At 36.6% G+C, this 24,002-nt stretch overlaps 1 long non-coding RNA gene across 1 annotated transcript in view; it reads right to left on the bottom strand.

The window, feature by feature from the left end:
* The window catches only part of LOC115609856, a 66,679-nt gene that overhangs the window by 24,010 nt on the left and 18,667 nt on the right, over positions 1–24,002 (bottom strand). The window contains exon 2 of the long non-coding RNA XR_003992012.1: positions 5,846–5,931. This is a non-coding gene — a long non-coding RNA (uncharacterized LOC115609856). The remainder of the gene's footprint in view (positions 1–5,845; positions 5,932–24,002) is intronic.

The following is a 24,002-nucleotide window of genomic DNA, read 5'->3' on the forward strand; positions in this document are numbered from 1 at the left end:
CGATAAAAAGTGATGATGCAAGTTGAAGTTTGAAAATGGGGGCTGGTGGGAGAAATGGTAGGGAATTTGACAGGCAGAAAGGGAAAAGAATATAAAACTGCAAATACAGGGTAAATTATAGTGTCCAGTTTGAAAAGAAGAATATAAAGCAATGAATGAAAACTGCTTACTGTTATCACCTTTGCATTTCTAATCTTTGTAGCTGCAGAACTCAAAATTACAGTACCTTTCCCAACTGTCTCTATTATCATCATTTTTTAATCCACTCTCTGCCTGCTTATCTTACTACCCTTTCATTCAAAAACTTGGCCTTTGACTGGCTGATCTGGTTTTGTCTCACTTAATATGACCCCCTACCTTCTTTTTCATCTTTTCCCATGGATCACGTGTCAGTATATATTGCTGTACATAAGAAAGTATATATAGTTACTGGGTTTTACCATTACCTGCGCATTCTAAATTTAGTATGCATATTTCAGAGCCTGAAATATCTGAGACACCATTAACAGTACTGTCTGGATCCTTAATGGTATTCACAGAATACACATAAAATGAGATTTAGGATGCTTCTGTTCGAATAGCTGAAATATTACAAATTCTAGTGTGCACTACACTCATCTGCTTTACCTGGATCTCTTTTTGGTTTTGTGTTTGAAATCTATCTATCTCCACTTACCTGAGATTTAAATGCATTAGAAGGAGATTACTTTCCTGGTGTGTTAACTGCTAATCTCAGATTATCAACCACATGCATAGAAATAAAAGACAGTAATTAAGATCTGTACCTATCTGAGTAGTATCTGCCACACAGGAAGCTATATATCAGTCTTATTGATATAAGAGATGGTATCCTGACTTCAAAGATGTTTATTTGGTATGCTTAACCATAAACATTTACTTGCAACAGCAGAGCTCATTAAGAGTATGTTTAAAGACTCAAATCCTACTTAAAAAGAGAAAGATACTATGACTGCTACTAGAAGACAGAAGCAAATACTAGAATTTGTTCATAACTCCAGAGATCTATTATTGTGCATTTCTTATTTCCATGTTTCTACTTGGGTCCAGTTAACAAAGTCTCTTTCAAGAGCAGAATGGATGCATTTCGCTTACTGGAATACAGTACATATAAACCACATACATACTTGTAAATCAAATAATGCTGGACTTGGTGTCTTACCCATAGGCCAGGCCATGGGCTGACTCTCACTTTGTACCCCTTTGGTAGCCCTTTGGATGCATGAATGCCAGGTGATCCCAGTCCTACCCATGTTAAGGACTGTTTGAATAATTCAGCAGCCTAGATATGGGTATTCCACCGCCTGTGCAAATTACCAGTTTAAATTACTAATAACTCTAAGATAAAAATTATATTTGATCAACATAACAACAAATTGGGACATTACAATCAAATGTGCGTTTTTCTGTCTTAGTTGTCCAGATTGCCTGAGTTTCCCATAATGTAAATTTCTTTCACCCAAGAAATAGGAACTTCTGGGTGCTGTCTCTCTCATCTGGAAATAGACATCCTAACATGCTAGATAGATTGGGTTCTAAAATGCTTTCATTGACTATGAAGGGAGGTGAAGTCGGTTGTCAAACATGTCAAAGCATACACAGCAGACTTCTAAACTTCGATAAAATTAATCCCATTCTGGCTACTTACAGGTGATATCACACATATCAGTTTATTCAGAGTTGGAAAGGAATTGCATGAGATCATGAGCATTTGTTACTAATTCTGGGAAGTTTTAGGCAAAAGCTTTGCTTATTTACATTGTTTAGTGCCTTTCTGAATTTAGACAAGCTGGCTGTTAGAAATAAATCAATGTGAAAGGTATCACTTTATCACATGTGATGGAATGAAAGAAAATGGCAACACCTTAGGAAAAAGCATTGATGTATTTTAAGAGGTGCTTGTCAGTGATTTGTAAAGGTGCATCTCTTCTATTCCTGTTGACTGAATCGTACCACATATGCAGTGGCATATCGCTGCCAAAGGGGTAGTTTATGGTCTCACCTCACATTTCAATGAGAACAGTTCTGCAGCCTGTAACTGTTGTGACAATACCAACAAAATGTTTCTATAGAGATTTGTTGATTATATTCCCAAATGTTATATCAACAGCACTTAAACAAACTTCAGAGTGAAAAACACAATTATATTTGGTATGCATAGGTACAAACACAAAGATGTCCACGCTGAATATTGACAGTTACAGAGTCTTTTTCCTCAAATTCTGTTTTACCCTCAGGAAAGAGATAGGTCGCACAAGCAAAATTAGGATCACAGGAAATTAAGTCCATCTCTCATGTTAAATGAATTATGAAAAAATCAGCATAAGACCTGATGAGTCAGAAACAGATTTTGTCCAGGCTTTGCTCATCTGACTCCTCCAAGTTAAACAGAGCAGTCCAGAGACCAGGTAAGCATTACACAAGCAATTCCAAATGTTATTTTCCAGCTGCTTATGGAGGAATAAAATTCAGCCAAAGAGTCGTAGCAGCTATCGTAGCCCAAATTTTTAACATAGAAAAAGAAATAGAATGAGGAAGAGCACAGAGTGAAGCAGTCAGAAGTGAGGGAATATCAATATCACAGTTTTCAAAGCAAATATAGGAGATGCCTTTTTTGTATTCAGAATTTGATGCAGCCTTTAATTACAGGTTCACATAGTATTTTTTTCTTTACTGTTGCTGTCAGTGCAGAGAATGGCAACTGTTCATGTAATGAGCAACTATTCAATAGCTGTTTTCTCGCTTATGCTCAATGAGTGCTTCAATGCATTACTTACTGCATGTTATTTAAACCCTGTTCTGAATACAGAGTTATTAATTTCCTGTAGCTTTTCTTCCGGTACTCATCAGTGTAGTACCTGAGTGCTCTGCTTAGAATGACTTTACTTCCACAACCATCTGATGAAATTATTATCCCCATTTTACAGATTGAGAACTGAGGCACACAGATACAAACATCCAAAGTGCCCACTAATTTTCTCATTCAAAGATACACAGAACCTGATTCTGTGGAGTACTAAGAATTATGCAGCAGATTAGATGTTCAAAGCAGTGTCCCACAGACAGCCGTGGCAGCTGTGAATGTACAGATTTTCTGCAAATCAGACCCTAGATCCTCAATGCGGGCACTTAGAAAATAAGGATCACTCAATCACATGGTATGTTGCAGATCTGTGAGAGGTATCTGGGCCAGGAATGAATGATTTGGATAGAAGAAACAGCATAGCTGTGCTAATACGATGTTCTGACGATTTAGTGCTAAAAAGCAAGATATTTCAAGCCTGATGCATCATTTTGCTGCTTTCCTCCCAAGACCTTCTCACTCCACCTCCTGGCCTCCTGCCTCACACACTGTACACCTGACGTCTTCTGCAGCAAACGATGCTGGAGGGTCTATGACAGTGGCAAGGAGGGCTTTTTGTAACTGCACAGTCCCAATCTATTCCCTGAGGTGCATCCTTCCTCTACCCTGACTGAAGCAACACTCAGTGGAAAAAAACAGTATGTAATTATGTAACTATATCAAAAAGCCTAGGCACTAGGAAGACAAATTAAGATAGCACTGCCATTTCTTTGAGTGCTTTATGGGCAGCTCTCCTGAGTGAACTGCTCTGTTGTTTGTTTGTTTTTTGTTTTTTTTTAAGAAGAAGAAAAGAAAGAAAGGAAAATGAAAAAGAAAATGAAGAAAATTTCCCTAGTGAAACAAACACAGGCTGCTACAAACATCTGTGGATGATTTTAGCCCAAATGATTCAAGCTTGGCAAAATTATGAGCAACTGAAATGGAGTCCCACATTTAGCAATCTTGAAATTAAATTTAATTTTTTTTTAAGTGTTAGGACTGCATTTCATATTTTGGCATATTAGATGTAGCCATTTGGTATGAAGTGATACTTATTGAAACAGAGCAATCATCGTTACAAACTAAGGATATGAACAACAGATCCTCTGCATCTAGTTAAAAAAAATTCTGTGGTTAATGTTGATCTAAATGATAAGTGTAATTAAATATTGTACTTTCTTAAGCATATTTGGATGAAAGAATTCTAAACAGTGCATATTTTCATAATGAGATCTTTTTTTTTTTAACCTAAAATTTGGATTACAAATTGCAGAAATTGGTAGAAAATACGTTCTTTTGTGCTTTATTTTTTCATTCTCATTTATCTTAGAGTCTCATGACATATGAACATGGAGTTTTCTATCTTGCTTCCTTTTTTAGCCCCCGGTCTTAAACCAGGAAGCTGGCAAAGCAAATTAATGAATTTTAAACATGAGATAGACCAGGAGCTTAGCTAAGGTGTTGGCCTTTTCATTGTTTGAAATTCATCAGGTATCTGTCCGGAGCAGTTTTAGGCAGGAGGATCACAGGGATTATCTAACTAACATTAATAAAACAAAGGAATTTTCAGCACTTAAAAGCTCTGTCAGCTTCAGAGTTTGGGACTAATGAGGTGAAATATTTAAATACGTGTTAAAATACTGTTGATTGTCACTTCAAATGAAAACAAGAGCAAATAAACACCTTTCCAAGAATGAAAGAAGTAAAAGGAAATACCTCTTTATATTAAAATCTACTGCACAAGAAAACAGACATGGCTTTGGGTAGAATTCATCCCTGGCAATTCAGACACCTGACCTGATATGCAATCTTACATAACTCCTAAGTGCCTGTCTTGAGAGTGAGTTGTGTTTGATGATCCAGTCTCACTATCATTTCCTTAATGGATGGAGAAAGAAACTGCTGAAAATGTTCAGGATGGAGATTTCCCATCCCATTTTGTGTTCTTTCCCCTCTACAGCAGGCATCTCTGTACATATTTAAATATACATCCACTCCCTCTTGTGGAGAGTAACGGGAACCAATAGGAAATATTAGGATCTTCTGCCTATTTGGGGTGTTTGAGAATGGCATTTTTTGGATGCTTAGTCAAATTCAAGATGAAATCATAGTAATAATAGAAACATTTACCCAAGCAGCAGACTTAGACTGCAGAAGACCAAATCCATGTCATGCACTGCAGTCACAGTCATGAAGCATCCATGCCGGTATCTGCAGCCCTTCCCTTAAAACTGGACCCCTATGCTAAGAGCGATCCCATTAACACTGGAACCTACAGCTGGGCTCACTCTCTTCCCTGCAAAGTGGTTTGGCTGGCAAGTAACTGATTACTTGAAATCTGACCCCCACCACAAGACAAATACCTGAAGTTTTGCTCAGAAAAGATTGTTAAGCTTAGTAAAATACAGCAAATTAATGAAGGTGCCTACAAGGTTTAGCACTTGAAGCAGATAGACTATGTTATGGTCTGGACCTTGAGTGGGTTTTGCAAGTCTAACTCACAATTAGGTCAGTGTTCAGGAGACACCACATTTGTTTGCAATTAGAAAAATGTATTGATTGCCCAAATAGAGTTTGATAAATAATGAGCAAGATTATGAAATATAGTCAAAATAACAAATGACTGAATGAAAAAAAGGTCCCAACAATGTACATAAAGAGGTATTCAGTGCTTCCTGTCAGCCTTCTCAATTTTGTTTTGACTTTGCTCCAACTCATGGGGATATAGTGTAAAATAGCTAGTATTAATTTTATTTCTTACACCTGGGAGTTAAGGAACTTAACTGACAGAAACATTTGTGGTTACAAATGGGCTTTGGCTGGCTGCCTGGGTCAGGAAGGGAAACAGAAAAGTCATAGGGTAAGTTTTATTAGCTGGAAAGGAAGTGGGGAAATTGGAGGTATTCTGTAAGAAAAATTAAAAAGAAGGCATTAAGGCATATTAGAAAAACAATTGTAATCTGAATTTTAGAAAGGATGGTGTACCTGGAGTAGCAGAGCAGTTGTCAGAGAAGAGGTGATGCACTCTTCCCGTCCTGGCACCCCTGTGTGTGCATGGTTGCTGGTGTTCCCTGTGGCAAAAGAAGTACAACTTAAAAAGGAAAACTGCTAACTGCAAATTCAGCCCATGGGAGTGACTGTTCCATAGAGCAATTTCTTTATGAATTAAACCTTTCCAGCTCCATGCTATAGAAAATGACTCTTGAACGTCGAGAATCTTCTGCCTTCCACCCACTGCTTATGACATTGTGAAAATTCTGAGGAAGCGCTTATTTAAAACTGGTATGTCTGTGAGCTCATATTTGACATGCTGCAGTGCTGAAACAAATTCATTCATAGATACTAAATATACTGAGATAAAGAATATATGAGGTGCACAGTACGCCATATGAATCAGATGGAAGAGATGATTAAAAGAAGAGGGATGCTTAGAAAGGTGGTACAAGGCTGGCACAATACTGTAAGAGGGAAGAAAACGTAAATTAAGATTTCAGAAAACACCACACTTAGCACCACTGATGTGGCAAAATTAGGTACTCCCAAGTTGTTCATGCACTTCTGGAAATTCTACTCCAGTGTGTCTCTGCACATATTTACATTCAAATAAATAGAATTTTTATCACAGTGAAGGCGAAAAAAAAAAACCAAAACCCCAAAAAAACCAAAAACCAATAATTAAATAATTAGAATTGAACTTTTTTCTATTCCTGAAGGATTTTTTGTGTTTTGTAGGTACCAGCCATACACTTTATGTAATACAAATCACTGTAAGCAAATATTCATTCTGAATTCCTTGGGAGATGTCAACTCCTTTGTGTAGGTCATATGCTAATGAAAAAAGGTCCTAGTCATCTGCAGCTGACAAAAACAATACCACGTTATAAGCTAAAACACAAAATGGAAGTATATTAGAATAAATGCATTTCTTCTATGAAATTATTTAAGTCATGTAGTGGAATTCCAGCAGGATGGTCATTACAGGTGTCAACAGTGTCAGGGGATGAAGTTATGCTCCACCTTTCTTTTATTTCTTTAATCTGTACGAGTTTTCCCCCACACAATCTGTGCTGTAGTTAAAAAAAGCAGTATGTTCTTGCATGCAATAGTTTGAGTAGACAGTTGTTTATCAAGCTGCACAGCTCTTCTACAAAAAGAGTCCAAGGCATGAACTGAAATTTTTCAAAACTTGAAAATATCTACAAAAATATTTCCCTTAATTCTCTCCCACCCCCCTTAATCTATCTTTCTTACAGAAAGGGCTATCTTTCTTACAGACATCCATCTCCTGTGCCGAGCCCAGCAGTAGGAGCTCACAAGTGAAATGCAACATATATCAAATTTGTGGTAGGTGTTTGGCCAACTACATAAACCAACAACTCTTCTAGTGTCAGGACAGACTCAGAAAACCATCCATCTCTGAAATGGAAGAGAGAAATGAATTTTTAAAAGAACTTGTTGGCTCTACCAAAGAATGTGCACAGAAGCCTTCCTATGTGGTTAGGGTAGCATGTATCATTCTTTTGTCCTTATTTTCGCTTCATTTGGCTACAGATATTACTAAGTCCATCTCAACAGCAAAGCATTGCCAATGAAGTCTCATAGATATATGGAGCTCTTAAAAGTACTGAATTTTCTTCTTCTGAGGTCTGCTAGGAGACCCTGGTATTGATTCCATCATTCATGATCCCTTAGGCACCAGCTGTAATAGACAAATACCATTATAAATGAAAAGCATTCAGTAACTAGTTTGTTTTCCACACATTGTTCTTCAAGTGGTCTTGGAAAATCTTGCTGCTGGAGGCCTATCTACATTGATTGAATTCTGTCAGCAATTGAGCCATGAAGTCCATGGAAGGTTTATTGATAAACTAATAGAAACCACTTGAAAGAAAGGCATATATAGTTGATTTTGAATTGCAATTTGTCCAGTATATTATGTACTGATTTTAATATGTCAGACTGTATTCTCTTAAATGTGAAATGCTTAGTTTTGTTGACATGGGTGTTATAAGATTAAAGAATGGATTTTGGTGCAAATCATTTTTTCTGATTGTATAGCTATTAGTATTGTGAATGATTTTATACTCATTCCAGTTTTTTAGCATTATAAAGCAGTGCTTTTGTATGCACTTCCACACACATACCCACATGCATAGCCAAGGCTGAACCTTGTAGCTATTAATATTTGGCATGGAGATGTTTTATGACTACATGATTCATTTTTTATAAACTAGAAATTTCAGTTTATAAAACCTTTAATTTACAGATTTAACATATTGTTCCTATTCTCCAGAGCACTAAAATTAATAACTTTAAAATTTCTCGTCTTTTGTCTCAAATTTCTCTAAATTATAAAATGAATGCCAAATATAAAATTTACAAAACCAAGCATTGAAAACAGGAAGAGCTAAGTCCAGGTCATAATTACAACCCACTTACTGGGCTTTAACCAACTGTAAAATCCCCTTAACAAAAAGCTTATTACAAATTGGGGACATTATAACATTCTTAAGTCAAAGATATTCTCATGAATACAAAACAAGGGAGGAAAGCAAGAACAAGCTGATATATTGAAGTAAATTGGCCTGATGATCCATTATATTTTATTTATTAACATATCACATTTGTGAAAAAAGGGGAAAAAAATGTAAGTGGATCTATGCTAAATGCGTGTATGTACAGACAGTAAAACAAAACTGTCTGTATATGCATGTTTATACGCATACCTTTACACATAATTGTTCATGTACTTATGTATACATATATATGAATGTACACCTGTATACACTGGTGTTATGTCTATTTCACATTGATATAACCAGAAAGTTGCAGTCTAGGGCTCAGAAAGTGGCCAAACTACAGAATTCTGGAAGGTGAGAGGGTATTACAGGAAAGCATTAGCGTGCACTCACTCTATTCTTAAAATCTTTTACTAAGCTTTTGTTTCAGCTGTTCTCAAAGACAGGATATTGGTAGATATCAAGTCCAAACCCACACTGCTGTTCTTATGTTCTCATGTAAATAATTTTTAATTTTTAATACCTCAAAGTAAGATCCTGTCCTATAGGAATAAATATGTATTACTCAGCACCTGGGCTCTCCCAGAGCTGTCTCAGCATTGGACAAATGTTTCATATTGGTGCCTTACATTTTGATTCTTTAAAACCAGACCCTTGCTTATGTAGGCCTTCAAACAGTATGATCTCTTTTCCTTCATGGCTTTAATAATTATGTGATATTGATTCAGCCATGTATCTGGTGTAGTTAAAAGTTATTTCATGCAACTAGGAGACCTGCCCTTTCTTTCCCACGGATGTCCTTGCCATAGGAACATATTCTCACATGATTGTGACATGCTATTATTCTTTCTTACAAAGTGGACTTTCAGCAAGACTTCCTTCATTTTCCCTGTCTTCAGATGAATATTGTTTTGACAGTTTGTCCATAAAAAGCTCATCATTTGCTTGTTATTTTGGCTGCTTATGAGGTTGCTTGTGGTCCTCAGATTCACACTGTTCATTATTTAAAATACTTAATTCTGTATCTCTGAGACAACCCAGCATAACTGAGTGCCATTTTTCCAGATTGCCTTCTACCTTTTTTTTTTTCTTCTCTCCTTCCTCCATTAATTAAAACTACTGTGGCATTCTCTGAGTTCAATTCCTGCTTTGAAATTTCCAAAAATTCTCTTAAGTTAATAGTAATTCACTGTTAATCTGATTAGTGAAGATAACCTTATAAAGATGGTACTTCTCAAGCTGAGCCACTCTGACCTGGAGAATCTTTTATACACACACACAAATCTCTTCTATTTCAGCAAGATGATTAGTTAGAACTAAATATTTCCCAGATGTATATTTAGATTATCCGCCAGTAAAAGGTTTACATATATATATATGTATACATATTTATGTATATATATATATAAAATAAATGCATACTTATTGTGTGTATGAAACTTATGAAGTTACAGACTCTGCAACAGTAATTTTCCTTTGATTCATGAACATTCTGGTTCACGAAGATGAATAAGATTTAGGATAGAACTTAAAAAACTGTACACACAAGACTTTTCATCCTCTGACTAAATTCAAGCTCTGTTAGAAACTGTATATACTTATTCATATGAAATATACTTTGTTGCTTTCTTTTTAAGCCTGAGTCAACAGGCTATTCTTGCATGCATATTACATTTTATTATTTTAAATATTGTTGTAGAATTTTTGTTTTGTTTTGGGTTTTTTTTCCACATCTTAGTGATATTAAATTGGTGAAGTTCAAATTATCTTTTAGGGTTAAGGCTGACCCAAAAATACTGATTTTTTTAAGTTGCTATTTGCACAGGGAGATGCAGATTTAGCAGCAATTCTTCTAAACAGAGTTGTAGTCACCCCACCAGTACCACCCAAAGCAGTGTGCAAGTTTTAAATCCTGTAACACAATTCTATAGCTCTGGCTTGCCATTAAAAGCTCAGGCAGCATCATCACTCGGGAAACTGAGGAATTAGAAAGGTAATATAAAACCATAGTATCTTATTTTTAGCCTCATCTTTTTTCATGTCAGAAAGTCATTGTGTTCCCCCTTCCCTAACAGTAATATCCATAAAATACTTTGAAGAAAGAAAAACATGAGACCCTGTATCCAGCTGCAAACTTCCCAAGGGAAATGTTAGCCATTAAAAAAAATAAAAAATTAGAATGTGAAGTTTCCCTATTTTACAAAACTCCCTGCTGCGTTTCAGTTTTATGTTATTTTTTATTGTATTTGACAGAACATGAAGAAATTAATTCTTTAAGAAGGTGTTCCTGCTTATTTTCTCATATCAGGTCGATACAGAAAAAAGTAAAATAGTCAGTTTCACTGATGTCTGAAAACACACAGAGATGCTAGTGACAGAAAGTCTAATCTTTGCTAGGCTGAAGGAATACAAAATTTCTCAGCTGTGGTCTCGGGGTCATATTAACTTAATTCCACAATGACCTTAAGTCATTATCATTTGGCAGGTGTCTTCCAACCTATGGGCAATCAGTTTGTTTTCAAACTCCATCTCCTATGAGATGCTCCATTTCCTATATATCTATAGCCCAGGTGCAAGGCTTTTCAGCTAAGCTGACAGGTTGAGAATTGAGTAAGCATGGACACTGAGCAACACCTTTGCTCTGTTACAAAATGGCTTCTTCACAGCAGAGATAAAACATGGTGATGGAAGTTACATATAAAAAGCTTACTGAAAACTTGGACAGTCCTTTTCCTTTAGAGAGGCAGGAGAGACAGGTTTCTAGTGCTGTCATTAAAAATCACCCTAAAAATGTCACCATATAAAGGAATGCAAATTCAAGGTTTCAGGGAAGAAGGGAGAACTAATGGCCTTTCTATTTGTTTTATACTCATTTTGAAAATGTGAGGGAACTGCTTAAGAATTAAATTGCCCCATACTAAAAAAGCTAATAATCACCAACTGATATTGAAGCACTTAATTCTAATTAATTCTTCATTAACACTCAGTTAGGATGCCACTCCACATATACCCAACAGGAAGAAATAAATGAGATGAACAACTGGTATTCTGGGCTACTGTATAGGTTTTTTTCCATGAAGCTGTGTTCAGCATCAAGAGTGTCTGAGCATGTCAGAAATTACCTCAATGTGCTCTCTGTGTTGATCAGGATAGATTTTTCTAATATTTTTGAAGGAAGTGTTGTCTCAAATCAGAGTATTCCCACTTTATGAAAGAAACAGATACTTAAAAATTAATTTTAAACTCTGACAAAGTGTTATGAATTTAGAATTATAATGAATTGTTCTCTAAGTTGGAGGGATACTGCACCAATTTCTGTTCACTGTGTTTTGTGTATGGATGGAAAACAAAGTGCTTTTTGAGAACGAACACTGAAGTTACACTGTTAATTTCATGAATCTTCAATTCTGATACAGTCTGCCACTGTCTGAACATGTCTCTACAGTACTGTTAGCTCCAGTGATTTTACTGTGAATCTCATAGTGTATGGTGTCTCAAATCAAGCCACAGCTGCTGGAATCAAATCAGCTTTTCCTTGTAAAGTAAATTTCTGTCCCTTGCATTGGCTAACAAGAGTTTGTAAAACAGTGAAATAAAATAGGAGAGATTACCAGTTTGGGTGGGGGAGGTAAAGGGGGAGGCAGGGGAGATATTCTTGTTTCTATAATTTTTAAATCAATCCCATGTGGTTTTCTTTTAGAAAAGGGGACACTTGTGGTACATTTGGGTTGGTAGTATTTGCCTAACATCTGCACTGAAGTGATATGTACAGATATTTTTTGCTTTTGCTTTTGTTTTATTCAGTGTTACCCATGGTTTTGGAAATCTTCCTGAACATCACTTGATTTCATTTTACACTGGTTCAAAGAGAAAGACTTGTACTTTGAATTCAGCTTCTCAAACATCATGAAGCTTGACGTCTTCGTACTGCTTGAAGTCTTGTGGCTCCATCACTGTCTTGTAAGAAACAGATTGTAATGATGCTACATGAATCATATCTATGAATATATGATTGTACATATCCTAATACATGATGCAGATATGTCACTGTCAGATTATAGATTATAAATGCAAATAAATATATAAACATTTATACACATATAACCTATATATAGCTACTTTGATAGCTACAGAGACATACACTCACATCTTATCAATGTGACATCTTGTCAAATGCATCATAACTATCAGAACACGGGTGAAACAAATAAGTCTCATGCTTTGGAATATCAATATTATTAAAAATGTTTGTTTCTGAAACAGTTATTTAATTCAATGATTACTGAATACATTGGTCCTGGGAGCCAGAGTTAAACTCAGAATTTCTCATACAACATCTCATCATACAACATTATTATCAAGTCTTTTAATTTAATTAAATTAAATTAACCACATGTTTCTAGCTGTGAACATTTTGCAGCGCATACCATCAGACTACCAGAATCATAAAAAAATCCCATGTAGAAACATCTGACACAGCTAGTTTTTAAAATGTTCAGAATATTCAAATTTATTTCATTTAAAACATTTATTCCATGATATATACTGTACATGCAGTCTCTGGGATGTGGTGCATGCATACAAATAAAATGGAAAGATCTTCTCATTTTCTTCATGGTTTTCTTGTCATTCTCCACCATGACTCTATATACCCCCTGTTTTAAATACTCTACTAGCATTTAACAGTAATAGGGCTTCCCACAACAATTTCCATAATAAGGACAAATTTTCTAACCAGATGGACCCTTCTAACAGGCTGAAATCACATTTTACAAGGACTATTAATCGAGTCTGTTGTGATTAGGTAATTAATACAAGGAAAAGTACTTGACAAAAAGGGTGGATTTTAAAATTTTAATGATGTATCATGAATTAGCCAGCAGAATTTAATGAGGAGCTCAGCTTCCTACTGTCCAGATTTCCTGATGAAAAAATTAACAGTCCAAAGGTTTTCAGTGGCTGTTAGGAACATCTAAATGTACAATTTCCTGGTCTTAATTTGAAGCATAATAGAACATTTTCATGGGATATCGAGCATGGAAATGCGTTAGTTCTCACACCTGATATGGTCTTATATTAAAAAAAAAAACCCCAACTATTAGACGGTACATTTTTCACATCTGCAGAAATTTTTCAGTGCTATAGATTTCTCCTTTTTGTCATAACCGTTTGAAACTCATTAACCCATGAGCTGATCCATCTGAATTCCAGTGGTTTGAGTTAGCTACACTGGTGCGGACATGGAAGATGGTGTGAACTGGGCTTCTGCAAGTTTTTCCACTAAGCAACTCCTCTGGCAGCAGCCTGGATTTGATGGAGTAATTGGTCAATACTACAGCCATGATTGAAACGCCTTCCCAAAGTCAAGGGCAAAAGGAAAGGCCTCTGAGACCTCTAAATTCTCAAAGAATTATGAATTTTGCATTTTGGTTTATTAAGGTGTATGCCTACTAAGGTTTTGCTCTGTATGAACTATTTACCTGTTTAGATATTATAAAATTATTTCTTATTAAATATGAATACAAATTTTGAGAGCTAGAAAAAAATCACTATTTACCTACTACTATACTATGTAAGGCATACGCTTATGACAACAAATAGTGTCATTTCTATTAGCCCACACTCTGATGCTGTTACTGTTTCGGAATGGAACAGTTGAAGCAACTACTTCATAATTCTAGCATAATATCATTGGAGTTTTTATGGTTTTTTTGTTCTTGGTTTGTTGGTTTTTTTTTTCTGTTTACAAGTAAAATTTATAATCCAAAGTCTTGTCTATGTATCAGGAAAAAAACCCCATGACCTAGTACAGGCTGAAAGTTCATGGTAGACAGTGAAGTGAAAAGATTAGATACTTCTGCTGAAGTCTTACATGATGTGCAGACTAGACTTCAAGGGCATCTCAGAGTGTCAGGAAGCACAGCATGCCCATTTTGCACACATCCTTCCTAAACTACAATGTTGTCTCTATGCTTGTATAGGTTATTCCCGAATGTTAAAGCTCAGTTTGCCTTCCAAGTTTTTGACCTGTGTGAATTAATGAGTAAGCAGGCACAGATGACCTGTACACATGGATGAAAAGACATAGCTTCTGTAAGGTCTTTAACTTCTTTCAGAACAAATTATATTTCTGATTTTGCTCTCTGTGATACATTAGAACTTGCAGATTCTTAATTACACAACTTTATTGCCATGATAGCATGGTAATAAAATTGAATTTCTATATGTAAATTATTATACAAATTGATCATGTGACCAAAGTCATCGTGCCAGATTGCCCTTCCCGAGCAGACAGTAAAAATATTCTAATGCAATATAAGACTGTCACTATTGTCAGCATAAGACACGAAATAGAGTCTGTGTTGCCAAACACAGGGAAAGAAAAGCAGACAAAAAAAGGCCTCTGGGAACTGTCATCTACTTAATGCTGCTTGAGGAGAAGCACATGTATTAGTTAGGGCACCTCTTTTCCCTTCTCCTCCAAACACTGTTTCTGACAGCTTAAAGTTGCCTTTAATGTTCATTTCCACAGGAGGAATGATACAAGATATGCAAGACCCAACAAAGTGAAAAAAACAATAGAACTGGTTGCACTTGCCCTCCTCTCACCAGCAACCCTGTAGTGGGCTCCCAGCAGCTGCTTTCCAGTGGTCCATCAGTGGACAAAGTACTTATGGGAACCAGCTACTGGGCTTCATGAACAAAAGTAGGTCAATTTCTTGCTATCACCTTTCTGAAGTCCCTCTTCTTTGCACATCATGCTTGTTTTGTATGAACCGCATAACTGATCCAATCTTGTAGGGGAGCAAAAAGGCCTCCTTCCCCACTAAACATAGGGAATGCAGTGTTCTCAGATGGAGAGTCTGTGTATCACTGATCTTTATTGCTCAGAGGTTTTATGCTTTAGATCCACTAATTACATGTGATACAAGATCATCATTTACTCTTCCCTGACACCAAGCTTGGAGAGTTTGGAGGGACCTGTCAGGTCTCCAGGTTTCCACAGCCAGTGGAGCTGCCATGGATTCATGGCTCTTTTGCTGTGAACCACGTTCATCTGCTAAGGTGCATTGCCTTCACAGTGCTCCAAACTTTGCAGTGAACATGTTGCCTCGCCTGTGAGTCAGAAGCACATTTCTGTTGGGGCTTGCACTGCTACAGAAGTGATGTCTGTGCCAAGGTATTTACTCTGTTATTCGGGCATCTGTAATTGCTGTAACCATATCATTTTGCCCTATCATCCTCATTCAACAGTCAAGTGAAGCTTCCAGATTGCAGAGACCATAATAAATCTTAAAAGGCTCCAATTTAACATATACTCTGTCAAAACAAATGCCAACAAAAAGCCATCGAAGTGAAAAGTTTGTTTTAAAGTCTTTGGTTAACATGCTAGAGTCAAGTAAATTTTCTATTCTGATTTCTTGGTCTTCACCCAAGACAGGTTGTTATTGTAGCAGCTACTATTTCTCTCATTAATGCTATGCGCATTACTCAAAATACCTTCAGTTCTCGGTAACCTCAGAAGAAATTTGTGATTTAAGGTGAGCTTACTTAATGGTAAATTTGGCAAGATAAAATCCAATTTGGGGATTTTGGGGGGTATGTGCGGTTTTTTTTTTTTTCTAAATCCCCTGTGTGTTTTTAGGATGAGACTTTAAAATAACAAAAATGGGAACACAATAGTTTTGGAGCTATTAAGAATGTCTCAAGTCACATAGGTGTAGGGAAAATCTGGAGTAGTTTTAATTCACAGGTTTATTTTGTTGCTTAAAATTACTAGAAATACAGTAAAATCAAGCTTGTAGGGAGGTTGGACTCCATTCAATTTCAGTGAAAACAATAAAAATAAAACTTACTGATTGAGTGGGTTTTTGATAGTACTTTTTTCCATTTAAAATTATTGATTGATGGTAACCTATGCTATCACTACCAAATGTGTCCATATCTTTTCAAACTGAAAGCTTAGCTACATGTCTTAACAGGAATCTTGACAAATAACATACAGTTAGCTGTTGCTTAACATAAACTAACCATGCCCTTGTCCATCACTAATCTGCCTTTGCAATGTTGCATAACTGCTCTTGGGAAAGCACAAGAGCACAAGGCATGCCCAAACAAGAAATGAAAACCCAATGAGCAAATTAGCTTCTGCTAACCATCGCATAAGAACGAATTTAGAAACCATAATGATTTGAACTCATCAAAGGACATCTCTGAAACTCTGCTCTGTTGATGGGGAGAGGAAGATGGAGGAAAAACATTATGTGCAAAATAAATACATAATGGAAATACGCATATTATAAAAATACTTAGAAGCCTACCTGTATATAATTCTTAGTGGCATAAATATCACTGGGGAACACACACATACCATAGACCACTGTGTCCAAATGTGATTGACCCAGAAGGAGCTTGATGCATTTCAGAGAAGAGGAACTGTGCAGGTACCTTGAACTTCTCAAGCTGGATGGACTAAAATGCTGGCAGGCTCCTATAGATCAGCTGAGGAGTAGCTCTGTCTCCTTGCCACCTATTAGGGAAATTTTCAAATAAGGTGTATATCTCACTGAGGTAATAAGAAAATACACACTTTTCATACTTCTCAGCAAACTTCTTGAGAGGAGGAAATATAGCTAATATAGTGTCCAATGGACATCCACAATTCCTGATCTAACTTAGCTTCTAACCATAAGTGAGCCTCCATAAAGGTTGGAAACTACCTCAAAATTCTCTAGTTCAGATCCTTATAACTTAAGACAACCTCAGAAGGTTATGCAGGCAAATGAAAATCCCATCTAGATGTGAATCTAAGTCAAATACATCTGAGTTACCACAGGCATTTATAGAGTAGGAGTTGACCTCTGAACTAGTGGTCTAGACTGCCTTGATAGTGAAAAGAAATGCGTATTTCTAGATGTCATTCATTATTTCCTAACGTAGGTTTAGGAAACAGACATGAGAAACTGTATTTTCAGTTCTATTTCTCCCCACAGACTACACCACAAGGCTAGGGTTACTTCCTGAAATACAGGTGTTCCTGTAAACATCTAATGTAAACATTAGGTGATAATGAGATGATAATGAGATCCATCTCCAGTGAGCAAGGCCTAGTTTGCTGACCTTCCTGTCCGTTTTCTTTGTTATGTAGACCTTGTGCATTGCCTGGGGGTTGTTCACGCCAATTTTTTTGATGGCATGTTAAAATACAAAATGTTTTGGAACTCTATGCCTTATTCTGGAAAAACAAACAGAAGAGCCATCACATGCATTTTAGGCATCTGCATTACTTCAGGTAGATATTACACTTTCATGACTATTTGGCGTTCGCAGTGCAAGGCACGGCTATTACACTCAGTTTTGAGTTGTGCAACATTCCTGTTTGTTTGATTTACACACACATTAGAAAGTGTAAAATCATGACCTTGAAAATCATGAAATCACAGAATGGTTTGGGTTGGAAGGGACCTTAAAGATCATCCAGTTCCAAGCCCCTTGCCACCAGCAGGGACACCTTCCACTAGACCAGGTTGCTCAAAGCCCCATCCAACCTGGCCTTGAACAATTCCAAGGATGGGGGATCCACAACTTCTCTAGGCAACCTGTTCCAGTGTTTCACTACCCTCACAGTGAAGAATTTCTGCCTCCAGGAAGAATTTCCTCTTAATATCTAATCTAAATCTACCCTCTTTCAGTTTAAAGCCATTCCCCCTTGTCCTAAAATGCATTAATAGTTGCGTTATTACTGAAAGAAAATACAAAAAAACCCTGCATGTCTCCATGCATCTAAAAGAGTCAGAGAAAACTCAAAAATTGAATATTGTTCAAATCTTTGTGGCCGAAAAAAGAAATGTTGATCTCAGTAGTGTGGTTATTTTCATATTTTTTTTTCTGAAAATTTGTCCAGCAACAGGCAATACCTTTTCCCAATTAAGCTCTTCAAAACCAAACACCCGGCTCCAAGTGAAAATCATGAAAGAAAGATTTAAAAAGGAAAGCTGACATGCACTGTCTGGCACTGCTATTACAAATTTTGTAGTATATTTTAAAACTTGGAAATGACTTCATTATTTCAGGGTTTCTTTTCCCCTTCATATCTTTGAGCTGTGTTTTTGACAGACATATTAATATTTCCTTTGTTCATATTTGAGTGCTGAATTATCTTTAATTGCCATGAACATCCTGCCTGCGTGAAAGAACTAATAAAACACCACTGTCAACTTTTGCATGCATATGTTCTGCTTAGACGTGAAGTATCAAACACTGAGAAGAGGAAAAACTTACTGTAAATAAATTAATATAAAGGACCCAGGAGACTTTTAGATTATAGAACGGAATGAAAGTTTAGAAAATAATATTAATTTTCCCCGTGGGTTTTTCAGAATTTTCAACCTCTTTTAGTACATGTCTAAAGAAAAGAGACAAATTTTAGCTTTCCACTCATTGGACAAAACCATACATTATACTTTCCCTGTGACAGAACCTGTTTTTCAAGCTGGATACTGGGGCGGAGGATCACCTTACAAATCTCCTTCTGTTATCATGAACAAAATATTTTAAATAAAATTTGTCTTGATCTACCAGAAAACACTTTTTATTGTTTATAAAAATAGCCAATATTCATATTATCCAAATATTAGTCACATATTATTCAAATAATAAGTACAGGTTATTATACAAATATTAATTACCTGTTACAGATCGAACCATGCCACGTGAGGAGGTCATCACGTTAAAGTTGCATGAAAATATTAAACGCAAATTGATTACAGGATAGTCTGGCTGTGTTGACCTGTTTGGATTGCATTTCAGGAATAATACACAATACATAATTTTCACAAGTTGCCTGAAAGAACAAATTTTAGCCTTTGTAAGCCCAACCTTGAACTCATTCCTTACTTCAAGACACAAAAGAAGTAAAATTGCAAGCAGCCACTCTTCTGCATCTGCATCTAGAAGGGTTCAGTAGCCACACACTGCACAGGGTAGGAAGTGGAACAACTGTCTATTTTTAATGTACCAGAATCAAATTAACTTTGGTTATAGCTTTCACATTATATGTATTACTTTGAGTGCCTACAGGCCATGTAATTCTATTAGGCTTCGCTAGCATGCCATAATCTTCCTTAAGACCAAACACATCACTTTTGCCCTTACAAAATTTGAAAGAAATTGTCATTTTAAGAGAACGGAAAGTATTTATCAATTTAGTTAAATCACAGCAAATAATTTCACCTGAGAAATTTAAAGCTTCAGAATAAAGAGTTACTCTTTAATGAAAGAGCCTTGTTAAAAATCTTATGCTGAATGCTTTTTAAAATAATATTTATTCTGACACAATTAATGAATAGCACAAAACATCTTAATAACCCTTAAATGGCACATCAACACTAAACTATTTCTCTGACCAATTTTTCAGTTCAACTACGAAGCCAAAAAACCCCCAACTACTCACAGATATAAGCTGAATGTACAGTATCATTGTGTACAACAAAGCTACATATGTTTTCTTGCTGAAATTACATCTGTGTCTTCTGAAGCATCTGATTACCACCTCTCCCTTCTTCCTCTCTTTGTCCATCTCTTCATGTCATTGTAACAGCATACGTAGCCTCCATGATCTGCATAAGCTGTGGTACCAGTGCTGCAGAGGGGAGGCTGTGCCTGTAGCTGCCATTAGTTTTCACTTGGTGACAGTCTTGCTGGCATATGATAGTCTGCTGGATCACAGCCTTCCAGAACATCTTTGAGATGTCCCTGTAAATTACTGTAAGATATGCTTTCAATGCCCCTTGATAAGCCATCAGACAGAAAGCTGACTGAGGGATGTCTTGAACATTGTCTCTCAGACCTTCCTCTGCTATTTAGTCTGCTTTTCTCAACCTGTTACTGTCTTCTCTGCGGTGTAGTCTTCCAGTGCACTGATTAGCAACTGGGAAAGTCCCATCGACTCACCGCTTTCCTGTGCAGCAAAAAGGTGACCTCAAGGACTCTGCTTACATGACTGGATAAACCAGAGGGAGAACACAGATGGGTACTGGATTCTTGTAATCCATACTAATTGTCAGCACTCTCACTAGTACAGCTTTGGCCCCTACCACCTAGCATGCCCCTAGGCAACCCCAGACACATTTAGGAGGGATGGTAGCACAGGCACCTGTACACACATATATGCACACACCTGTGCTCTACTACGACTCAGAGCACAGCACAGGTTCTAACCTGTTCAATTCAATGACCCAGACTGAGAGATTAAGTACTTTCTACACCACAAAAACCACCGTGCTTTTAGACTTATTCACGGTCAAAGCCAATATAAGTTCCAGTCTTTGGCGTGTTTTTAAGCAGGAAGAGGAAAAGTTTTGTAACCAACAAAAATAAATTGGGTTTGATTTGGTTGATTTTGTTTCTCTTCTTACACTGAAACCCTTCTCTCTTTTTCCGTTCTAGATGAGTAAGTGCTAAAAATAATACCTCTTGGATTATATTCATTTTACATTTATTTAGTACTCTTTCCAAGTCCCAATCCTATACCAAGATTTGCTGTGTGAGAACTTTATCCATGATTGCAATAGGAGCAGAAGGCGGCCCTAGGCAGAAAAAGAACAGATACATCCACTCAACTCAAAATGAAACTTGGTAGTTTTACATGTTTTAAATAATTAGAACAGAAACTTGCATTAAATATACTCACTTCTGAGAGCAGAAGACAAGTAAATACAAAATACTACCACTGCAGCAGTAGCATGGGAATATGGGGTATTCTGCTGTTGGGTATTGCATGTCTGTGTGTGTTTTCATGTTTTGCATTATTTTGCTTTATTACTTAGATTTGCATTTCCCTGTATCCCTTGTCTTCACTGACTTTTCATTTATTTCCAGTTCTCTTTCAAACAGGTACATTGTCTCTCTTGCCAGAACCTCTCAATTTGTTTGAATTACTGTTATATTAAACACCATAATTGATTAGTTTGTTTCTCCCAAGCATTTTGTCCTGTGGCATGGATGAAAAATACCAGTGAGACCAAAAAAAAAACCACCCCAAAGCAGGAAACCCATAACTGATCATTACTTTAGGGTAGTTACAATACTCTACACAATAACTCAATAACTTCAAGGCATTAGCAAGGATACAGTTTTTGATCCCAGCTTTGAACTGTTATTAAGCTCAAAAGGAATCATCAATCAGGATTAGGAAAACGGGGTCTTTGAAACACACTATTTTCTTCCTGAGGAATATAGTGCTGTGCACTAATTAACTTTTTACTGTATTATTTGTCTGTTTATCAGTTATTTATGACAATATCAGCAGTGATGATCTTCTGAAGTATAGGTCACCATTAGTTAATTATGCATTATCTAGCCTAGGATTAATTTCTACATGGCAAAACAGCCTTCACAGCAGGTGCACAGGTGCCTTTAAGCTAAAAGTAAATATGGATACTTGGGTATCACCAGGCTATGTATGGTGATTTTGGAAGATATCCAGCCTGGGTTAGGGCCACACCTAATTCACAGCAAACACCTCCTTAGTGGTTCTGTCTTTTTAACAAAGTTATTCTATTTATGATTTACTCTATTTAGGTTTTTCAACCATCTTCCATATTGCAGCATAACTGGTCTTGATGTTAATTTTGTTAATGATGCTATTATCAATAAATTCCAGCAAAGCTCAGCTTGTAAATTTTAATTCCGGAGGTATATCAGCTAAAATGTGTTGTAAATTGGTGGCAGTTCCTCTGGGCTCCTAACAACATGCACATGAACACACACACTCATGAATGCAACATACATACAATCAGTCATCCAAAATAACCCACTACGAATTAAAAAATACAAACTATTGAACGCCAGTTTTGCTTCTTTCCTGCCAAGAGTTTATTCCATTTGGATTTATTCTTTATTCTTCAGTTCTCACCAACTCAGAAATTTAAATTTGTTTATATTTCTGAGTTGGTTGTCAAAAGAGGTCAGCATATTAAGTGCCTTTCTGTAAAAGCACTTAACACCTAACAGCCAGGTGAGTCAGCAGCACAGCTCTGTAGCTCTGAATGACCTACTCAGACCTGATGTGGTATAACACTGCTGGTCTGCTGAGTACTGCACCTCCAAACAGAAAAGAAAAAATGACCATTCTTTCTTTCACAAACTGAAGCTAAAGACCAAAGACAAAGACAATGATTAAAAAAAAAGCTTCTGTCTAAGCATTATAAAGAGTCAGAAAAGAGAAAAAATGCTGAGAGAGGAAGTGCTCTAAACATCAAACGAACATTTACATTATTTCTGGCTCTGCTAACACAAACCAGTCCCAGAGGTAGACACCAACTCCAGTGCAGCCTGTAGTACCAGTTATACAATCCTGGAATACCACTGATTCTGCGTAGAGTGCATGGAGATTACTGTAATATCTTCCTGTGTCTTTGTGTGCTGTGCTCCAACTGTTCTAGTAGCATCATTATCATTATTAGTTCTAACATTCCCTAAACATTTTCACTGCTTCATCTATTTTATGACTCTTGCAGTGAATATATTTGATTATGATTAGTAAAACAGAGGCATTTAGAGAAGTATTTATGGATTAAATTCTATTAAAATTTTAAGAAGAGGACATTTCTAACAGTGTTTTTTTATTGCATAAGAATGCCACAACAACAAAACCAAGAACAGGATGCACCAGGACCAGCTGCATTGTACTTACATTTTTTATTAAAACTTTGATAATAATTCTGCTAAATTCCAATTTAAATACACATATACCACGCTGAATGCATGTACATATATTGAAAATTCTGGCACTACAGTCATTTCAGCATTTGTCTCACATTATGTTAACACTTCTAGTGTTTTTCAGTCCTGACTTGGAACAGCAGGTGCTGTTCTATGAATCATGCATTATATCTAATTAATTACATTTGTTTTCTGTTGTGAAATAATTTTCACTGAGGAGTACAGTGAGAGTAAGTCTAAATGAAACCTTAATAGACAGTAATCTCATCTCAAGTAGAACAGCTTGAGTCAGAAGTGGCTTTGCTGAAACCAACAGAACTGATCTCCATTGCCTTGTAATGTAAGTTATATCTTTCCAAAGCAGAACGTGGACCTTTTACACTCATTTAGTACTTTCCCATGAAACAAGTTCATAACAAGGCAGATCTGCCACAGTCTGCCTGTTGCGGGTTAACCCTGGTGGGCAACCAAGCACCACACAGCTGTTTGCTCACTTTCCCCGGTGGGATGGGAATGAGAAAATGAAGAATAAAACCAAGAAAACTTAGGGGTCAAGATAAAAATATAAAAAAGTTTAATAAATGAAGGATAAGACAGCAGAAAACAGAAAAAAACCTCAAGCAAACAAAAACACAAGTGTTGCAAAGAGAATCACTCACCATCTCCCATGGGTACAACAATGCCTAGCCATTTCCCGAGCAAAAGGTGGCTAACCTCCCTCCCTAAAACTTTCTCTTTTCCATTTTACTGTTGAGCACGATGTTATACAGTAATGAATATCTCTTTGGTTAGCTGGGGTCATCTGCCCACTTCTGTGCCTTCTCAACCTACTTAGCATCCCACAGTCTATTCTCCAGGATGAGGTAGAGTGAGAAGCAGAGAAGGCCTTGATGCTGTGC

This window comes from Strigops habroptila, chromosome 6 (genome assembly GCF_004027225.2).
Source record: "Strigops habroptila isolate Jane chromosome 6, bStrHab1.2.pri, whole genome shotgun sequence".
NCBI classification, from domain to species: domain Eukaryota; kingdom Metazoa; phylum Chordata; class Aves; order Psittaciformes; family Psittacidae; genus Strigops; species Strigops habroptila.